A 20,066-nucleotide genomic window follows, 5' to 3' on the forward strand; every position below is an offset into this window, starting at 1 on the left:
CGGAGGTGCGGGGCAGGTCGGGCGGCCCCCGGGGAGCGCGGCCCGGAGCGGGGCCGGCCGGCGGGGGGGGGGGGGGGGGGGGGCCCGGCTCCGAAACCGTTAGTTCTCTCCTGCCGCTCCTCTCCCCGTTCTCTTCCTGTCCAAATATTTTTAAATTTACGCGCCTTAAATAACAGTCTGATTTTATTTATTTAGTTTCCTCCGCCGGGCTCCGCCGCCGCCGCCTCGCCCCGGCCCCCCCCGCGCCGCCGGAGCCCCGAGGGCGGCCGCCGGCCCGCGCAGCGCTGCGCGCCCGCCCGCGGATCCGCGCAGCCCCGGCGGCCGCCCCCGCCGCCTCCCGCCTCGCCTCCGCCGCCGCGGTTCTTCGCATCTTGCGCTGCGCCCCTTCTTCTTTCCCCCCCCCCCCTTTTTTTTCTCTCCCTCCCCCCCCTTCTTCTTTTTTTTATTTTTTTTTAATTTTCCCCCTCCCTTTCCTCCCTGCCTTTCCCCGCCGTCGGGACTGGAGCTTCCTCAGCATAACCCCGATGGCTTCGCAGCACCCCCCCAGCCGCAGTGAGTACAGAAAAGGGACCCACGTCTGCGCGGGGGGATGTTTGTGACACATATGGGTGGCTGCCGCCCGCTGCGGCTCGGGGCTTGCCTCCCCCACCCCCAGATCTCAGGGATGCAGAAGCGTCTTCTCCCAGGAGACAAAAAGAGCCAGGTTTGTCTCCAGGTTTCCTTAAATAAAAAAAAAAAAAGAGAGAGAAGCAAGGTGTATCTCCCCGGCAGAGCTTTTTATGACCTTTTGCTACATTTGAAAACTACAAACAGGGGAAAGAGGGAGGGGAAAAAAAAATAATCCAGGCTTCTTGGTTTCTCTGTCACAGAGGCAAGGAAATTATCTTCGGATGTAAACTGGATGGCACATATCTGATAGCCAGATGTGCCAAGCCTTGCTCTTGCAGACCTCATTTACAGAGCCCCAGAGAGAAAAAAAAAAATAATAAAAAAATAACTTCTGCCATGGCACTGAGTGGTAAGATGGCTCCTTGCATTTTGGAGAAGCATTAAGTACAGATCACCAGGGACGTTTTGCAGTGCTAAAGGTTACTGCTTGTCAGTCGGTGCTGTTTCCCAGACCGTTTGGATTACCTTCCAGCACGGTATCAGCTCTAATTGTGCAAAATTAATCTTCAGAAGCTACGAGGGAGACAACTCTCGTATGTCGGATACTTTAGAATAACCTTGACCTTCCATTAGTGCTTATCCCAAAAGATAAATCATAGGGGGAAAGCAGGGAATTGGGCAAGGCACCTGCAAAAGCATAAACGAAATGTCTCTATTTTTGAACTAGTGTTAAAATGGCTTCTGAATCCTACGAAACAAGGGACACCGAGGGGCTAAAAGACAAAATCTAGAGCTCGCTGGCAAAATTCAGTTTGACACACGCAGGACCCGGAGTTAATTTCCTCAGCCCCAGATGCATTTTCTGCCGTTAGTCCAATCAGCGCTGCCGAAACTCAAACTGCCAAAAAGGGTAAATTCCCTCTGAAAGAAACTGAATCAGCCAAAAGTATAATCAGCTTTTCAGGGAAGTGCAAGACCACTGAACCATGTTTCCAGTTGCATTTCTTTGTTCCTCTCTAACTGCTTTCTGATATTTGTAGAAGTAATTAGGAGGGCCGCCGGTATTTATCAGTATTTTAAATAAAAAGCTCCATTCTGGGTAGCAAGCACGAAGCATTTTGGTTCACAGCGCAGCCACTAAAAGGTTAAAGTCAATTCACAGCTCCTGGTGAAAGTTTTCCTTCAGCAGATAGTGCCTATCAGCAAGATGGTCTTTCTCTTCCCCTCTCACACCCCGAGAGCAGGAAACGGGCAGCATTTGTACGGCAGCACAGCCCCCTTCGCTCCTCAGTATTAAGATTATTATCGACACCATGATATTTTAATGACTCCTTTGATACAGAGAGCTAATGAACCTCTAGAGGCAAAGGTACTCCCACGGCACAAAGCACAGCACACTGCGATGTCCTGTAGGAACGGTGAGGATTCGGAAGCTTCGCAGGGTTTGACCCTAACGAAACCCAGGAGCAGTCCTGGGCACACGTCGCATTGACGCGCAGAGTCCAGCGCAGGCCGGAATAAGGGCTTCCGCTAAAGTTAATTGTAATTTTCTGGGGAGGGAGGATCGCATATTTAGGCCTTAAGTTATTAACATCTATTCTGATGGAAATAGGGACATTTGGATACACTTTGTCAAACCAAAAAGAGTGCTTTCTGCTGCAGAACTGCTACCGGCGAGGTGACGCACCACCATTTGAATATCTCTGCTTCTAAATGAGGGATGCCAGGATGGGAGCGTATTGATCAGTCCCGAACTTTTGCTTATATTTAGTAACGCTGGAGAATAGGCAGAGGATTTTTTTCAGTCTACACTAGCTAAAATACCAGCAGGCCTGGAAACCGAGCTGTTAATTGTAAATACTTCCTACAGAACGGGTTTGGGTTTTTTTTTAAATATTCTGAAAGGAGAAGTACACTCTGCTAGAAAAAGCAGTTTTGTATCTGGACATACCATAATCCTTGAGGGTGTGACTGCAGGTACACAAACAAAGCCGTATGTAATCTCTCTAAGGGAATTTTACAGAGAACATCTGCCAAAGAGAAAAGTGCATTTGTTTCATGAGCACTGCAACTTTTAGTAATATCACCTCCTTGCACTAACGTAGATGCTCTAAAAAGTGTGATGTATGTGGATTTTTCAGCTGTAATTGGGTTTAGCTCCTGCAAACTAAGGGCTGCAGACAAAAAAGCTGTGGTACACTATGTTACATCCACAGTATTCCAGCACTATATGCGTATATTGGAGTGAACAACCATTTCCTTCCTGGACCAGCATTTTAATTTATAGAAACATATTGTTTTGTGTAAAGAAGATAGTAGATAATTAACTGCATTCATTTAATCTAATTATAGGCCTCTGAGGCAAAAAGCTGACACTTTTCATTGTGGTATATTCAGAGGAGTTAATTGAAAAAACATTGCAGCCACAAGGCATAACATGCCCGTCGTATATTTGATACTAACCCTTTTCTCAAAAACGGGATGAATCTGATGCTGGCTGGAGATAAGGGTTGCTGTTACTCACCCGAGTAAGGCAAAGTCTGGGGGAGCTCGTTATGCAACGCTGCGCTGCGCTGCAATATCTCTGCAATTCCACAGCTAACCACAGACAACTTAATTTGCCAAATGGCGAGATGGTTTTGTAATGTACACAAGTATCTATTACAAATTAAGAAGGGACTGAACGCATTTGCAGCTGGGACGTAGGTCAGAATTCGAGCAGAGGGCTGCTCCAAGAAGCAATAGGTCAAGGCAGCAGCTCTGAGCCCTGCTTAATCTTTAGGAGGAACCAAGTAGTAACAGCAGCTTTACCCCTAGGAGTTGTAATTGGGGGTGTAATTGGTGTTTTTGAGCTATCAGGATGACAAACAGATAAATAAACACTCGCAACTCCCAAGTATGTAAAAATAAATGTATGTCAGACCATTTGCAGTTTCAGAGTAATTTTTCCCATCACCTGATACACACCAACAACTTAATCTCTGACAGCAGTGCTACTTTCATTCTCAAAAGGAAAGTAAAGCAGCTCAGCTCTGCAAAGCTTGCCTCCCAGCTGGCAGAGGACATGACAGACCAAACGTGCTGCCCGTGGGGAAGCCTTTGCCATTTATCTTAAAGAAATTCCACGCTTGCCAGCCGAATCCTCATGTTAGAGGCAAATATCACCGTTTGCCCCTGCTTTGCCAGTGGAAGAGTGTAACTCTGGTGTCTCTGCAGCTCTAGCAGTGCCATGGGGGACCTCCTGCTCCAGCTGCTGCTCTCCCCAGCTCCTCCTGAGCTCCCTCCTGAGCCCTCCCCATTTCTGCTCTGCCCGTGGGCACACGGTGGCCACCAGGCACACTCAGCCCTCGCCGCCTCTCTCTTCCCGTGTCTCCTGGTGGTGTTGTTCCTAGCTGGTAGGAGAAAAAAAACCTGCTCACCTCTGTGATGAAGCCTGCCTAGGGACTGCGGTGATGGTGCAAGCCCTCTTAGATGACAAACACCCCCAGCGAAAGGCCACCGAGCCAAGCGCAGGGCCTTGCATTGCTCTGCCGGTGACAGGCATTGCTGGCAGCCCTACCAATAATTTTAAAATTACTTAAAATATTTTTTTAAAATGTATTTTACAGAATTTTTTTTTTTTTTTTTTTTTTTTACTGTGGTTAAAAAAAAGCAGCATATTGCACTTTAGGCACTTCAAATGTTGTTTGTTAATAAAGTCAGAGGAAGCCTGAAAAGTAAACAGATAGTGACTTGCGGTCACCTTAACTCTGGAGCTCCGGCTCAAAAGATCTAGAATATTTGATAAAGAAGCTCTCCAACAAGAAAAAAAAGTGTGGCTACAGATGCTAGCCGTACCCAATTCCTATTCTGATACCCTTGCAGATAAATCACAATCTGCACTGATGGCTGACTCAAAAAATCAGCCTGTTCTTGGGTTCATTCTGCACTCGCACTCCTCCTCTCCCTGGATGCTCTCAACCGACGCTCCCTCTGCCTGGCTCCTGCCTTCTCTTTCTCTCTGCTGCTTTCAGGTAACTCCCAGCTCTCGCTCTCCTTCCCTCCATTCCCTGGCTCCTGCCTTCTTGCACCCTTCACCCTCTATTTTCATCTCCTACTTTCCTTCACCTGCACATCCACCCTCTTATTTTTTCTTAATTATTTTCCCTGGTATCTTATCTTTATCTCCATTATTCTTATTTACCTCCTTACCTCATATATCATAGCCTTTCCCCATGCCTAGCAGAACCTCATTATAGAATCACAGAATGGTTCGGGTTGGAAGGGACCTTAAAGATCATCTAGTTCCACCCCCCTGCCATGGGCAGGGACACCTCCCACCAGACCAGGCTGCTCAAAGCCCCGTCCAGCCTGGCCTTGAACCCCTCCAGGGATGGGGCATCCACAACCTCCCTGGGCAACCTGTTCCAGTGCCTCACCACCCTCATAGTGAAAAATTTCTTCCTGATCTACCCTCTAAATCTAAATCTAAATTCTAAATTCTAAATTCTAAATTCTAATCCACCCTCTTCCAGTTCGAAGCCATTACCCCTTGTCCCATTGCTACATGCCCTTGTAGAAGTCCCTCTCCAGCTTTCCTGTAGCCCCCTTCAGATACTAGAAGGGGCTATAAGGTCTCCCCAGAGCCTTCTCTTCTCTGGGCTGAACAACCCCAACTCTCTCAGCCTGTCTTCATAGCAGAGGTGCTCCAGCCCTCGGAGCATCTTTGTGGCCTCCTCTGGACTTGCTGCAACAGGTCTTTCTTATGTTGGGGGCTCCAGAGCTGGATGCAGTACTCCAGATGTCTTCATCTTTTTACTTTCCTAGTCACAAAGACTCATTAAACCGCTTCGACAACTGATTTCTGTCCATGATGTCCTAGTTGTCCTAGGAGAAGTCCTAGCACTGGTCAGTAATAGTTGTCTCCCTGGCATCTACCGCCTTCATCTCCTGTTCCCTCCCATGCTTTACTGGTTGCAGGCCTCATCCCAAACTCTTTGATCTTTGTGATCCATCCTCCTCTTCTCACTGCCTCAGCAGTACCAGCAGAAGGGGAGATGATGAGCACAGGAAGGGCATCAGATCTCACAGACGGTGATCTCTTAGGAAGGCAGGAGGAGAGACTGCAGAGAAAGGCTGCTTGGTCCCCGCTGCTCCAGGCAAAGAGCACACTGGGTTGCTGTGCGAGAAAGCTGCCCATGATGCCTGCAGGCCATACAGCAGCCCAAGGCAGAACGGGCTCCATCAGCACAGGCTGATCTTTGGAAAATTTAGCTGCCAAAAGCTAACAATTCTGAACCGATCACGTGCAAACTGAGATTTTATGGAGTCTTATAACTTTGTTACATTTGGATGCACATCTGTGAAACCACAGCAATCGCGCTGCCAAGTTCCAAGTTGCTGCTCAAAAGGTACATGGATGAAACTAGACCAGTGACGGTGTTCCATTTCAAATTCCTCCTGTAGAGAAATAGGGAAACCGGCACTTCTGAATGAAGCAACCGGATTATTATTTTTTAATATGGGCAAAATATTTTTTTAACCTTGTTCTTGAAAATGACTACAGTGGTTTAGCTGGAAACTGCCAAAAATTAAACCTGGGGCAGATGCTTGGCTTGGAAAATACCAGCCAGGACAGTTACAAGCAACTGAAAACAAGATGTTATTATGAAGCACTGGACAAGACTGAGCAGAGCAGTTCCATGACTTTGGCCTAAATGTGGAAAATTTTAAAGTGATCTATAATGAATTTTTTAATAACAACTTTGTTGAAATAAGCAGAATTCAGATTTCATATTTTTGGGTGAAGACGTTTCCTCTGAAAATGCAGGTTATGATCCAGGCTGCTCTGACATGAAGAGGGAGAGGGAGGCGTGTGCTGGGACTGAGACTGGGAGCACTGGGACTGAGGGCTGGAGCAGTTTCTTTGGTAACAAAAACAACTTGAAAGATCTACAGAAGCGCAGAAATAAGCGATCAAAAATATTCTGTGGAGATGAAACGTTATGGAGACAGCAGAGGGAAGGGGAGGAAAGGAATTACTTCTGGTGGGAGAACATCAAAGCGACAGTAAGGAAAGTCCAAATATTTCCTTAGCTGTGGAGTTCTTTAATACCCTGGCTCTGCTCCGCATGTGCCGATGGAGCAAACCTGCGTCACGGAGCAGGTACCCTCATCCCCACGCTCTCGTTGGGGCAGCTCGCCATTACAGCCCCCAGGGTGAGCACAACCCAACAGCCCCTAAAGGTGCTCCCCGTCTTCCCATAGTCCACTCTTTGCCTTCATACACCAAACTGAAACCTGAGGCGGGTCGGGAGCTGCTCTATACGTGGAAACCCCCCTTTTGTGGCGACGGTGACGTATGTCAGAGCGGCAGGTGGGACAGCTGAGGGCATTACCTGTTTCAGTCATCTGACTTAAACGCTCGGCTGCCTCCCTGCTAGGGATTTCGAGAGCAGGTTCACAGCAACGCTTGCAGCAATTACCACTGGATGCTATTTTGCATTTAAAATTGTCATTCCATTTCTCTGCTATGGATGAAAGCAAGAGCGCCACACAAGTCCCCTGTAATATACAATGATGAACTGCCTGCTAATTTGCAGGTACAGTCATTATTTTTTTTATCCATAAAATTAATACTTTAAAATTCTTGTATTACATCTAATGGGTTGGCTGTCACTTGGCTGCACGTTTGCCTAAAAGATGTGTTCTAGCTCGAAAAGAAATTAACTCAGGAAGTCCCGTGGCCTTTGTTTTGCAGGAAGTCAGACAAGGTGAAAATGGTGGTCCCTCTGGCCATTTCATCTCTAGTAGTTTTTCTTTGTCTAGGATTTTAACAGCAAAATTATACTAATGCTGTAAACCTTCTGTGCAGTTAAAATATTCTGAAGTATCTTGCATAGCCTGTGTTTGAAGATGTTCAGTTGCATTTAAGCAAAATGCTTTATGTTAATGATCATGATTATGTAAATAATGGTCAAAATGGTGACCTGTGATAACACTGTCTGGAGAATAGCACAAAATTAAAACTTCCCTGATTTAATTAAAAAAAAATCTGGCTTAATAAACACAAAGTTGAAAATTCATGCTAGGTGCTGTTGCTTGGCATAAAAGTTTGGGGTTTTTTTTTGCTTTTCTCACAAGAGCATGTGTTTAACATGTTCAGATTTCTTTTCAGGTTTAATATTAAGCCTGAGGTGGCAGTGCTTAGTTCTGGGACCACTGTAACATTTGCGTAACGTACCTTACTCTTAATGGCACTTTATGCTCAGCATCTTCTCGCATTTCATACAGTTTCCCTTTTTTTTTTGGTTTTTTTTTTGAGTGGGAAAAATGAGGTCTAGGGATAGCAGAAAACTTGGCCTGACAACATGATCGCGTGAACCACAAAGCAGCCCTCAAAGAGAAAAACTAGCAGGAAGTTCTTTCATAGCAGGTATTAAAAATAGACTGCACCAAGTCCTGGAATGCACACAGCAGTTAGGTAACGATTTTTCAGTGACAGGCATTAGCAAAGATTCTCGGTAAATGTTTTTCCTTCCTAACACCCAGTTCACTTCTCCGTGTTTTGGAAATTCTCCGTACGGGTCCTTCTAAGAAGTCTAAAATTATAATGTTCGTTTGACTAACCTATCAATTAGCAAGCCACATAATGACACCATCTAATGGTACAATTGAAGTATTTGAATTTAATATACCATTTTCATAATGGTACGATATGAAGCACACAATGGAATCCGATTTTTTTCCCTCCACAAGTTAGACTTGATTTATTTCTGACAACGAAATAATTTTACACTGGAGGCACCGAGAGAGGGAAATCAGTTTGGGTATGTATCTTAAATAATGAGGATACTGGCTATTTTGGGGCAGAGAAATCTTTCAAATGTTTCAAAAAGGGTTACTTGTTATTGGGTGCCATTTATAAATGGGAGGCATCTGTGGAGGAGCCAGCAGAGCTATATCTAGCTTCTACCATACTGAGAAAACTATATGGTAAATAATTTTGAAATTATTTCCTCAGACTTTTCCCCAGAGACTGAGGAGCTTTCCCAGAGATCTAGTCTCTGGATCTTTGCAGTATAATTTGAGGAGGTGATAAAGGAGATGGAAAAGAATTAAAGCCTAACTTTTTGATTTTCACCATCCTGTTGTTTTCTTGGATTACTTAATGCTCAGAAAAAAATCTGCAACATCCTCTGCCTATAGCAAGAGTATCACAAAAGGAGGGCAACGTAACCTTCTTGTCTGCCCAGAAGCTCGTCTACCTTTGCTAACTTGTCTGTTAAAAGACACAAGCTCTCCCACAACCTTTCGACTTCCATGGCCACCACGAACTTATCCCTAACATTATTAATTTCAATTTATACTTCAAAGACAACAAAATTCCCTAATGTGAAGGCTCAGGCACCTCTCCCACTGTGGTTAGTACGTACCTAACACACAGTGTCAGTATTTCCTAGGTTGCCAGGATCAAGAAGTAGCCAGAAGCGCAGTTACAGACAGTTTTCATCACCCATCCATGTCAGTGATGGGAAGTATTATGGTGGGTGAAATTCTGCCCATATTTCGTCTCCTACTGATAAGTTTTTACCAATTAATTAAATGGAGATTAAATACCAGGAGATCCTAGATGGTCAGATATGACCATGGTAGAGCAATATGAGTTGTTCTTTTTTTTTTAAGATGAGTAGAACTCCACTCTCAGTGTTGGGTCTTTAAATTATTTTCAAAGCTAAAAATGCAGGAATTTTATTTGCTCCACACTGTGCTCTTTGAGAACAGAGAAAAATGTGATCAAGGTACAATCTGATAAAACATCTGATTTATTTTCTCTCCTTACCATCCTGCAGAACGACAGAATTAAAAAAATTCACATTGGACATGAAAAGAAGGCACCCCATTCACAGTATTTCATTTTGGAAAGATACATAGATAATAAGAGCAGGAGAACAAGTTAGCCTCTCGCAGAGAACCTGTTTGTTTGACAAAATACTAGGAAACATCTTAATTGGCACTCGGAAAGACAATTAAATAGGGCATACTGAATCCCTGTCAAAAATCTCTATTGGAAGAAGTAAGGAAGTGAGCATCAGAGTTGAGATAAAAGTTCTGCTTTTCAAAATGACAAACATATTTTTTTTTTAAGATCGAGGTGTCTTTAAGGCCATAAAATGAAACAAAACCTGATTAAATTATCAACACATTCATTTGCTTCTAGATGCTGTTATACAAATACATTTCTGGGAATCCAGTGCCTGAAAAGCAATTTGTGAATAAGTCAATACTTATTTTTTCTACACTGATACATATGCAAAGCTCGAGTTGTTTCCGAGGGGAGGAACACTCTTTCATACATAGTACTCAGCAGCCCTCCGAATTACAGGAAGACTCTCTCCTCATTCGGCCCGATTAGTTTACATGAATTGAAGCAAATAACATTCTCCGTTTTCCTCCATATTTTATGACTATTTGCATTTAAGCGAAAATGCCTTAAATCAGACTTTGTCCATTTTGAGGAAAGGACGTTTTAGAGCAAATAGAGAATGACAGACTCTTGCTGCATCTCACTTTTCTGTAAGCTGGGCTTCACTCAGTCATTTGTGGATATTTCTGAGTTTTTTTCACTTTTTTTTTTTTTCACTTTCTAAATGAGATTTGCTGTCACTGAGTTTGATATTCAAGGTCACCATTTCAAATGCAGTTGTAAATGAAAGCATCTGTTCTGGCTGAATTTAAAACGTCAAGTCTTTGCTGTCCCTAAACAAACATGGGAAACCTTATTCACATATTCAGAGAAAAAAAAAAAATTTCCTTCTTTTTCCAAAATTCGCTGTTAGTTTGCTTGCAATTTTCCTTTTGTTCACATACCTTCATTCTCTTCATTAAAGTTTCTGGCGTGTCAAAATTAACAAGTCCTATTATTATATTCATAAATGGGGCAAATTTGATACCAGCTATGGAAACCAAAGCAAAGCTCTGCCACACCACATTTTCATCCGCTTTCCAGAAAGGCAGAGATTACCCTGTAGTACTGAATGCCATACTTTCACGGTGGGAAGAAATTCTGAATTTTGCACCTTTTGCTGACTACGTACAACAGAAGAACAGACAACACCATCCGCGCTCGGGACAATCAACAGGATGTCTTCAGAATATTTTTATTACGGTAATCTTTTCTTTTGCTTGAGCCAGCATTCCCCTCGAGAGGAAGAGAAATGATGCTGAGACAACTCACTATTGCAAATTAATTCTATGGTCTATTTCTCAAGCATTTAACTTGGCCACAGCAACCTGTTTAACTCAGACGAGTTGTCAGACAGTGACATAAAAGAGAGACCCAGTTCTTTAGAGGTAGCCAGTAATTTTAAGGGGATGAAGGGAAATGGCTGGCATTATTGCTTTTGTCCAAGTAAAGCCTCTTCTAAACAGGGTGAGGGAAAATCAAGTGATTTTGCCTCTCCAAAATTCATGCTACATGAGATCTTTTGGAAATGTTGACCGAAGAGGAACTGTGGATTGAAACAGAAGGCTGAGAAAAGAAGTCAGGCTTCATATTGCAAGAGCATATGAAACATCAAGAAAAAAGCACAACATTTTTTACTTCTCACATCGGGTAAGTCTGAAATTTGGAACAGAAGTTTGGGAGAGGAATTGGGATACATGCACCTGCTTAAACCTGAGCCATCTACTCGCAAGGCAGCTGTCACCACCTGCACGAGTACAGAAAACTACGTTGCAAAAAGGCCAATCCATTACGTCCCTGCTGCTTCCAAGTCAGTGGGTCTGAATTTAATCTTTTACAGTGTGGTTTGTTTGTTCTTTCTTAGCTCTGGCATTCTAGGAAGTATTTCCATGTGTGTAACCCTTCTCTGAGTCCACTCTTGGTACGTGGGCCTCCGCGATTAAGTAATCCGGGATCCTTAACCCATCGCTTCCAACTTTCCCAGCCTGCTGCCTCTCTTCTTCTCTCCCAGCTGTACGGATTTCAGCTTGTCAAAGTCCAGTTTGGTTCAGGCTGTTAACACAGGAACTTCTATTTGGTATAAAATCTTTTGGGGACCACAAAGGCATAATTTTATAGTTAAATACATCACATTTTTCTGGGAAGACTTAAAGGCAGTGGATAATAGAGACAGATTAGGATTTGCCATTTTATCAGACCCTCAAGGAATCTCTGTTTCACCACACATATTTATTGTTCAGGAAGCAACACTTAAAATTTTCCTCGCCATAAAATAGTTCTGCAGAATTCTATAGAAGAAGGTGGTGTATCACCCCAAAGAAGACTTCCACTAGCCTGATTGCTACCTGCAATGATGTACCCTTCTGCCAGGAAGCAGGCAGGCGTAAGCAAATACTCCTAATAGGGAACTACTCTTTGAGAACAGGACAAAGACATTTTAGTTATAGGGAATAGAAGAGTAATAAACATGAATACAAATTTGGAATGGATAAAATACTTCTCCTGGTGCGTTTTGAAGGTAATCGCTTCCCATTTTTTTTAGCATGTCCTGGAGATGACTTAATTTCAGAGGATTACCTTTCACATTTTTAGATTCCAGAGAAATATGATTCCCACAAGTTTAGGGATTCCTTTTACTAAACTGGCCTTAAAGAAAAGCTCTGTTCCATTCTGTGCCTGGTCTCTTCCTTTCCTATCTCCCCTTATTGCCTTTGAGGAGCCTGTCCCCTCAGCGACACCCACTCCGCAGGCTCCCTGCTCCGTCCACTCGCCAGCCCTGCAGACGGTGGGCAGGAGCGAAGCTCCTTGCAGGGACCAGGCACCAACTTGTTCTAAATGTTACTCAAAACTCCTAATCTGAATCTCGGTTCCAGTAATCCATTCATTTATTAAGAGCAAATACAGCAGACAACTAATGCTGCACTTTTTCTATTATTCAAACCTGCTGCTAACAATGAAGAAGATGATGTCATTCCCTGGATGTGACAAAGGACTAATATTATATGCAGTAAAAACAATGAGTCAACAGTTTCTATGCCCTTGAGGTCAAAGCATTCAACAGTTTTGAAAGTAGACTGTTCTTTTTGTGCACAGAGCTTGTAGTTGTAGATCAATACAAAATGTGTAAAATCAAGATATAACTTAAAAAAAAAACACACATTTTTTTTGAGTTTCAATCAGAGTGTTTTAAACTCAAGCTAAAGGTCCAATTGAAATATCTTGTAACATAAACTAACTGATACCAATTTTACCCAGATATGTTAAGTATTGCATTGCAAAACACTTTTTTTGGTCAAAAATACATGATCTATCTTAAGTTATCATTTGTAAGATCTTGAGAGGCACTTGGCAACCACAATTCCCTGTAATGTTAGCAAGAACTGTGAGTATTAATGTGGCAACTAAATAATATGAAATGTTCTGGAGATATTTTGTAATGGTCTGAAAGATAAGAAAGACCTTTTACATGGAAATATGTTTTGTGAGACAACAGAAAGCAAGGACCCTAATAACCAAAGTTTCCCAGATTTTCTGGAATACAGGAGGTATTGACCAAATCCTGGCCATCTTTAACCACAGCTACACTTAGCTCAGGATAATGCAGGAAATGCCTGGGGTCGATAGAGATACTGCCTTCAGTAAATCTAAAATCATTATGGAGGATTACCCTCCTCCTCCTAAAGACACAGTGAAACTGAAGCACAGAGAAGTGACAGCTCAAGGTCACTTAAAAGTCAGGAGAGTTTGGAAAAGGACCCAGATTTCTCAATCCCCGTCCAGCGCTCTGCCCGCTGGGCTTCGTTGCCTCGCTGAGTATCTGCTCCATGCAGCTCCTTTTCAAAACCAGATATAATTTAACAACTTTGAGGAGCTTTCAGTTTGTCATATTGTTGTCTGTAATAATTTCATTTTGTGGAAAAATAGACTTGTCTATTTACTTCAGGCTGCTGATGCACGATCAAGTGTAAGGGAATCCCTGGCCAGCTGCAGCCTCTGCTCCTTTGTGGACCAAATTCAGAGACAGGAGAGCAACCCGGATTATTACCTAGATGGGCTCCTAGGTGTAGGAAGAAATACCATTTTGCCTGCAGTGATGGTAGCTGACAGTGTTTTGGATTAAAATGAGCCTTAGCATCCTGACAATTAATTGAAATTAAACCTTAGACTCTGAATCCCCAGGAATTTCTACTGTCACGCTGACAAAGTGCTAATCTCTTTTCTCAGTTTATCCTGACCACTTTATTGTCATCTAAAATAACTGCAAATGGGTTCAGACATAACTTGTACAGTAGATCCCAGGCCCAAGTGATTACTTACCCAAAATACGGAAGAGCGCACCTGGCAGACTTGCTGGGCACCAGCCTGACAGCTTTATTAACGCGGTAAATGCAAGAGGCATGGCTCAATCTGATCTTTAAGCTCTGTGTCTTCTAATGCTCAAGAACCTCTTAGCTTTGAGATATTTAAACCAAATATTTAAGCCGTAAAGATACCTCAGGTGTTTTAGAGTGATGTCACACTGCTCAAGCAAGACAAGGAAGCCTCTGAGTTATCCAAGGGCTTCGGGGCTCCGCGCAGTTCCCTGCAAGCGACAGAACTCATGGGATTTTAATGACGAGGACTCATTAGAGCACTTCAATTGGAACATACATTTCCACTAAAAATTTAGTGACAAGTTGCTCTTACAAACTCAAACAAAATCCGACAGATTTGAGACAAGGCAAAATTAAAAGTAAAGTAACTTACGGATTTTCTCTGGATATCCCGAGCTAACGACAAACAGCAGAATACATATACCTGTTCCTTTCCTGTGACTCACACAAATGCAAATATATTCAATTATATTAAAGGTAAAGTTATTATTGGTCTATTTAGTAAGCAGACTTATGAGAAAAAAAATAAACATTTCCTAGTGTGTTCCAAGTAAGGATCTTTACCTGATCTTTGCTTTTAAAGCCCTGATCCCAGCAACAAACTTCGAAAACTGGCATAGCATTCTGTACTTGAAGTACTATTGAAGCTGCTCCTTTGTTAAACAGGGTATTACGAGTTTATAGTAGGGACAGAGGTTCCTATTCAGAAAAATACTGAAGAACATATTTTAAATTAAACATATCTTCACATTATCTTGCAAATCAAAGCTTACCTAAGCAGGTGACGCTTCCAAAAAATATTATAATGAACCTCCCCCAAAAAAGCAAAGGCATATTAGTGTTAATTTAGAGGGATCAGCCACCTTATTATTTTGAACTTTTGCTAATACGAGATCTGACAAAACTGAAGTTCTGTCCAGTGTTAGCACAAAAATTTTTGAAAAGTAGCATTTATAACTTCATAAAGACAAATGTATTTTTAACGTTAAATAATATAGGTGGAAAATGATAAAAAGTTTTTCATTAAATCATAAAGCAAACCATTGCGCTTTGGGCTATTTTTGATACGTGTTTATCACGCTGTTAGATCCGTTAGTAGGTCAATCCTTTATTATATGTTGCAGTGTCTGTTTAGAACCTCACTCGTAACTATGAGCTCAACATACCAACTCACGCAGTACAGCATGGTATCATTGACCCGCAACAGTACTACCAGCTCCAGGATTACGAACAGGGAAAGTATCAAACATCAACTCTAAATCTGATTTTACCCTGCCATACAATTGAAATCATGCTGCAGTATGGATATAGATTTGGCCATGGCTCTGGGGTTAATATTTTTTGGATTTATTAATTTATTTGTTTCACAATTCTACTGTTGCTTTTCTCATGTATTAATACAGGCAAGAATGTTTCACAATGCTAAAAACCCCCTTGTTTAGCTGGAAGGCCTTTTGAGAGAATATCGTATGCTCTCCTCTAATTATTCCATAAAGTTAAATCTTTGTCATCTTCTCTCTTCCCTGGTAATTTTCCACTGTTGAGAGGAACAAGAGGGAAACTTTATACCGATTTTAATCTATTTTCCCTAGTGAAACAAAGTAAGAAATAGGCATAGCACGCATAATATGTTAGCTACGTTTTGTCAGTTAGTCTTGCCTGTAGAGAAGAGGCTGGCATACAAAATCTGATGGACGTTTCCTCCCTCTTCTAGTCAGATCCATAGCCTCTTCCAGGAGGGAACTTGGGAGACCCCTGACTTGATCAGTAACTTTCCTAAGTGCACAGATAGGTCTGAAGCCTCCACCATCAAGAGAAATGGTGAGAGATGCTCTGAGAGGGGCTTCAACGTGTGCTGTCTCCAGCTGCAGGGCTGAGGATGAACCCAAATCTCACATCCCGGAGCAACAGCAGAACGGATGCCTCTTCTCAAGCCAAGGTTGGAGCCAATCTGTTCCTGAATTGCAAGACAGGGCTGGGGATGTTGCATGGAGAAAACACCTGTTCCTGAATCCTAAAATTAGACAAGCAGGCAGAGAGGGACTCGAGGAAAATGGGTATGGTGGGTAGGCTTTCTCGGAGCTGCAGAAATAGGGCGAGATTTTAAATGGGATAATTTTATTGTAGAATATATAAACTGCCCTATCAGTCAGATGAAATTATTACCCACTCACAGACTTCTACACAGCTAGAACGGTATTACTCATTCTCCTTGACAGAAACCTAGTACTGTGGTTTTGGTGACACACTGAGAATTTATTTTGATCTTTCTTGTGTTTTCAGATGGAAATGTACTGTCTCCTTCCTGATCTTGGCTTAGAGTCCACGCTGAAAAAAACAATTTTAAAGGGAATAATAATAAAAACTTATGTGGGTTTGTTTGTAAATGCTGGGTTTGGGCCTCCCATAATTAATCATTTTTTTTTTTCCTAAAAGTCTTTCTAAGTACTAATAAGAATGGTCTATTCTCTCTTGCAAATGACGTATTATGTATGAGTTTTTCGACTAGAATAAAATATTGCCTTTTAAACAGGAGTGGATGTTATCACTTCCAATGTGCTTATATGTATTTCCTGTGCTTAGATATGGCCTAGCAATAACAATACCACAATTACCAGAACGTATAATCTATAACGTAGTCCTGTGTAAATCAACACATAGCCCAACGAGTTGCACACATCCTGCAGGATACCACTGCCATTCTAAATTGTTTCCGGTTAATACTGTGCATCTGGAGGATGATTGCTGAGCCATGCTCAGACTGACTCCTAAGTTAGAATACTGGAAGTTACCTCCTTCTAACACTTAACGGTATCTAAATATAAATTTAGGTATAGATATAGAGCTAAAGCACGTTTTGTTCACGATTGCCTAAATAGGAAAACAGAAAACCAGACTCAGAGGAAAACCAGTTTTGATGTTTTAAAAAGACGGGATTTCCAATAAGAATGCAAAGTCATTGCAAACATTGCAAGGGCAAATGTTCAGGATTTCAATTTAGTTGTTAAACTGCTAAAATAATGCATACCTGAGTTTGCATATAGTAGAGACTTTGGATTTTTTGGAATAGAGCATAATTTCTTCTTGATGTAGAATATCTGAAAAATACACATAAAGTCAGAGAAAAAGCAAAATCCAAACTAAACCAGAAATATGTCATTTTAATTGCAACACACATTGCTGCCATACAGTCAGAAAAACCTTACAGGAATACTCTGACGAAATGTCACTGTCATGATTCAGTTAGTCCAAACTAACTAACTGCACTGGCTGAGAAATGAAATCTAGTTGCCCTGTTCGGTGACTTTGTACTTTTAGTTAGTTCTCTGATTCTGACTTTTCCAATCTGATGTTAAAACCAACACGAAGTTTTAAAATGCTGAAAACCACTCTAAAATATGATTTTAAAAATATTATCTCTTTTTTAAAAAAAAAACCACAAACCAACAGAGGTGACCATTGTGTCATTTGATAACTTTTAGAACTGGGTTTACTGAGCCTCTAACTCTCATTCCAGTTGATACCCAGGAGACAGACCATGATTCATGGGTGTATATAACTTCCACTGAGTCTTACAAGACACCAGAATTCTAGTGTATTTAAAAATAATAATATAGCAATTTAGAGAAAATAACTTATGCAAAACCTGATATTTTTTCTGTTTCTAATACAAGTCTACTAAACCAAAAAGAGATTCTAGCAGGAAGCAGCAATCAATGCAGTGCTTGTTTGAAAGGCATTTTTAAATTACCCTTTTTTTCTTGCTGCCTTTGGTACAAAATAATACGATGAATAAATGACTCAAATAAATGTTAGCATGCGTACCTGCACTGCAGAGGTCATGGAGAGGAGCAGGGCAGGGGTAGCTGAAGAACTGAAGACACACGTCTGATCTTGTCTGATCTCTAGTCTGATCTTGTGCAGGAAGGTGCTCAGAAACTTGATCACCTGTACTAAGCACAGTTTGAGATGGCTGCCTTTTTAACCATGATTAAAGAAAAAGGACTACTACTAAATGTTACCTGCAGATACTAATCCAGCTGCTCTCATTCCAGGTCCTCCTGTAAGCACTTCACACCCCTTTGGAATTAACCGTACACTATGATATGACAGGTGATGGGGAGCCTGGCTACCCCTGGCTGTAGAAAAAAACTCTGAAAATTAGGCTCCGATGTGCCATAGCCCCACTAGGGTGACTGCACTGAAGCTGAGGATGAACTACTCTGCTTGTCCAGATTCAGGCTGACTCCCGCGGTACTGCCAGACATGCATCTCCTCGTGCTCTCCAGGAGAAGACACATCCATGGGGCACGGCGTTTGCCCTGGTAACCTTGCTAGGACACACACAGCTCTCCTGGTCTCAGTCTCTACGGATCCAGCTCTTCATTCTTCATCAGCCCGTCTACGTGCCCCTGAGCTGCCTCTTCATTTCTGTACATGGTTTTGGACAGTCACAGGTGTGTGGGTCTTGCTCCCACTCAACACAGACCCAGCTCTGCTTACACGAGTGACTTACAAAAAAAAAAAAAAAAAGCCTGCAAACCTGTGATGTAATTAGAAATGCAGATGATACAATGCTTATAAAATAACTATTAATTGTTTAATAATGCAGGTACTTGAATCAGTTATAAAAAGCAGGTATAATTATAAAATTTTATTTGTCTTATTCATTGCTAACTTTTTAGCTGTGGCACCACCTTGTGGACATTACTACAGGGAATGAAAAGTTGACTAGTAGCAACAAAAGCAACTAAAACAGAGCAGGCATTTTTGAAAAACAAGTATATTTACATATGATTTGCTAAAGCAGAGTAAAATAAATAAATTCAAAACCTGATTCCTAAAAATCCAGTCATGAAATAAAATGTATAATAAATGTTGTCTTCAGCGTACTCAGTTGTCTCTGCAGTTTTCACCAACTCTTCTGAGCATTAGCCAAGAAGAATGGTAGCCTTCAAAACTATTTTTGTTCCTGCTTGATTGATTAATTAGCAGTGTCTGAACCTTAGTTCTGCAGTTTTTGTGCAAACAGACACTACTTGTGCAACTATCCCAAGCAACAAGACTTCCAAAGTCAGAATTATAACACTGAACACATGGAGAAAACCTTGGGTCCTGCTCCATTAATGTAAACTCAACAGTGAGATTAGTGTCAAAGCTAAGCCACAAGAAAAATAATCTGACAGAGATGAACTGTTGGACCTTTTAAATGCTTGCTGAAAAACAAGAACAAAAAAATCAAATTAATTCCACTCTATTGGCCATCAGAACAAACCCTTTACACTTGAGATAACAGGCTGTTACTGTTAGGAGTACTCTATTTGCTATACAGACAAATCAGTAATGCACAGAGGAGCCGGAATTTTAAGCAGATGTCGTCCCAGTCGTGTGTAAGATATATCCATCCTGTGTATGCCTATCTGACTACGCTTTGGAAGCATAATATTAAACATGCAATTGCGTTTTCTCTTCCTGTTTCTTCAAAAAGTAACTACATACAATTTGTGAAGGTGGTGAAGGGGAAGATGACAGCTTGGACTGAGTTTCCTCCCCTCTTGGATTGTCAACGGGCCGTGCTGAGCTCTGCCTGGGGATCTCACGTGGGTGAAAACCCTGCTGGGTCTGAGCAGCTCCCGTGTCTCTGTCACAGCACCAGGGGGTGCACACCCTTCTCTCATGGCTCTTCTTCAAATACAGATCTGCAGCCCAAACACTGCAGGACCTTCCACTAACACTGACAATACCACAGTCCCAAACTGTCCTTAGCAGTATACAAAAGCCATTGCAGATAATTCACCCACCAGAGCGTTTCCATTTTTAGTCAAACTCTTTGACAAATATATAACTACTAAAGCAAGGCACGGAAACTCTGCAGCCTTCAGCTGAGAAAATTTCTTTCAAGTAGCTGTCTCAGTTGATTTTTCTTTCTTTGTCTTTTAAAATGAAGTTTGCAGAAGCTTCTGTCTTCTCACCTCTTCTGGATTTTTGTGCATTCACAAACTCTTCCCAATTAATCATTATAATGATAGAATAAATCAAATTTTGCTGGCAGCCTCAGAGGCTGCTTCACAACTGCCCATTGCCCTCAGAGGCTGCTTCACAACTGCCCATTACCCTTGTGCCATTTCTAACTGAAACGG

The 20,066-nt window shown here is 42.0% G+C and overlaps 1 long non-coding RNA gene across 1 annotated transcript; it reads left to right on the forward strand.

Annotated features, from left to right (window-relative positions):
* Positions 1-219: 219 nt before the first annotated feature.
* LOC141747793 (uncharacterized) lies at positions 220-18,816 on the forward strand. Its single transcript, XR_012588808.1, has 2 exons — positions 220-552; positions 17,982-18,816. It is a non-coding gene; the product is annotated as an uncharacterized LOC141747793 (long non-coding RNA).
* Positions 18,817-20,066: the final 1,250 nt, after the last annotated feature.

The sequence above is a fragment of the Larus michahellis genome, chromosome 8 (assembly GCF_964199755.1).
Source record: "Larus michahellis chromosome 8, bLarMic1.1, whole genome shotgun sequence".
NCBI lineage: Eukaryota > Metazoa > Chordata > Aves > Charadriiformes > Laridae > Larus > Larus michahellis.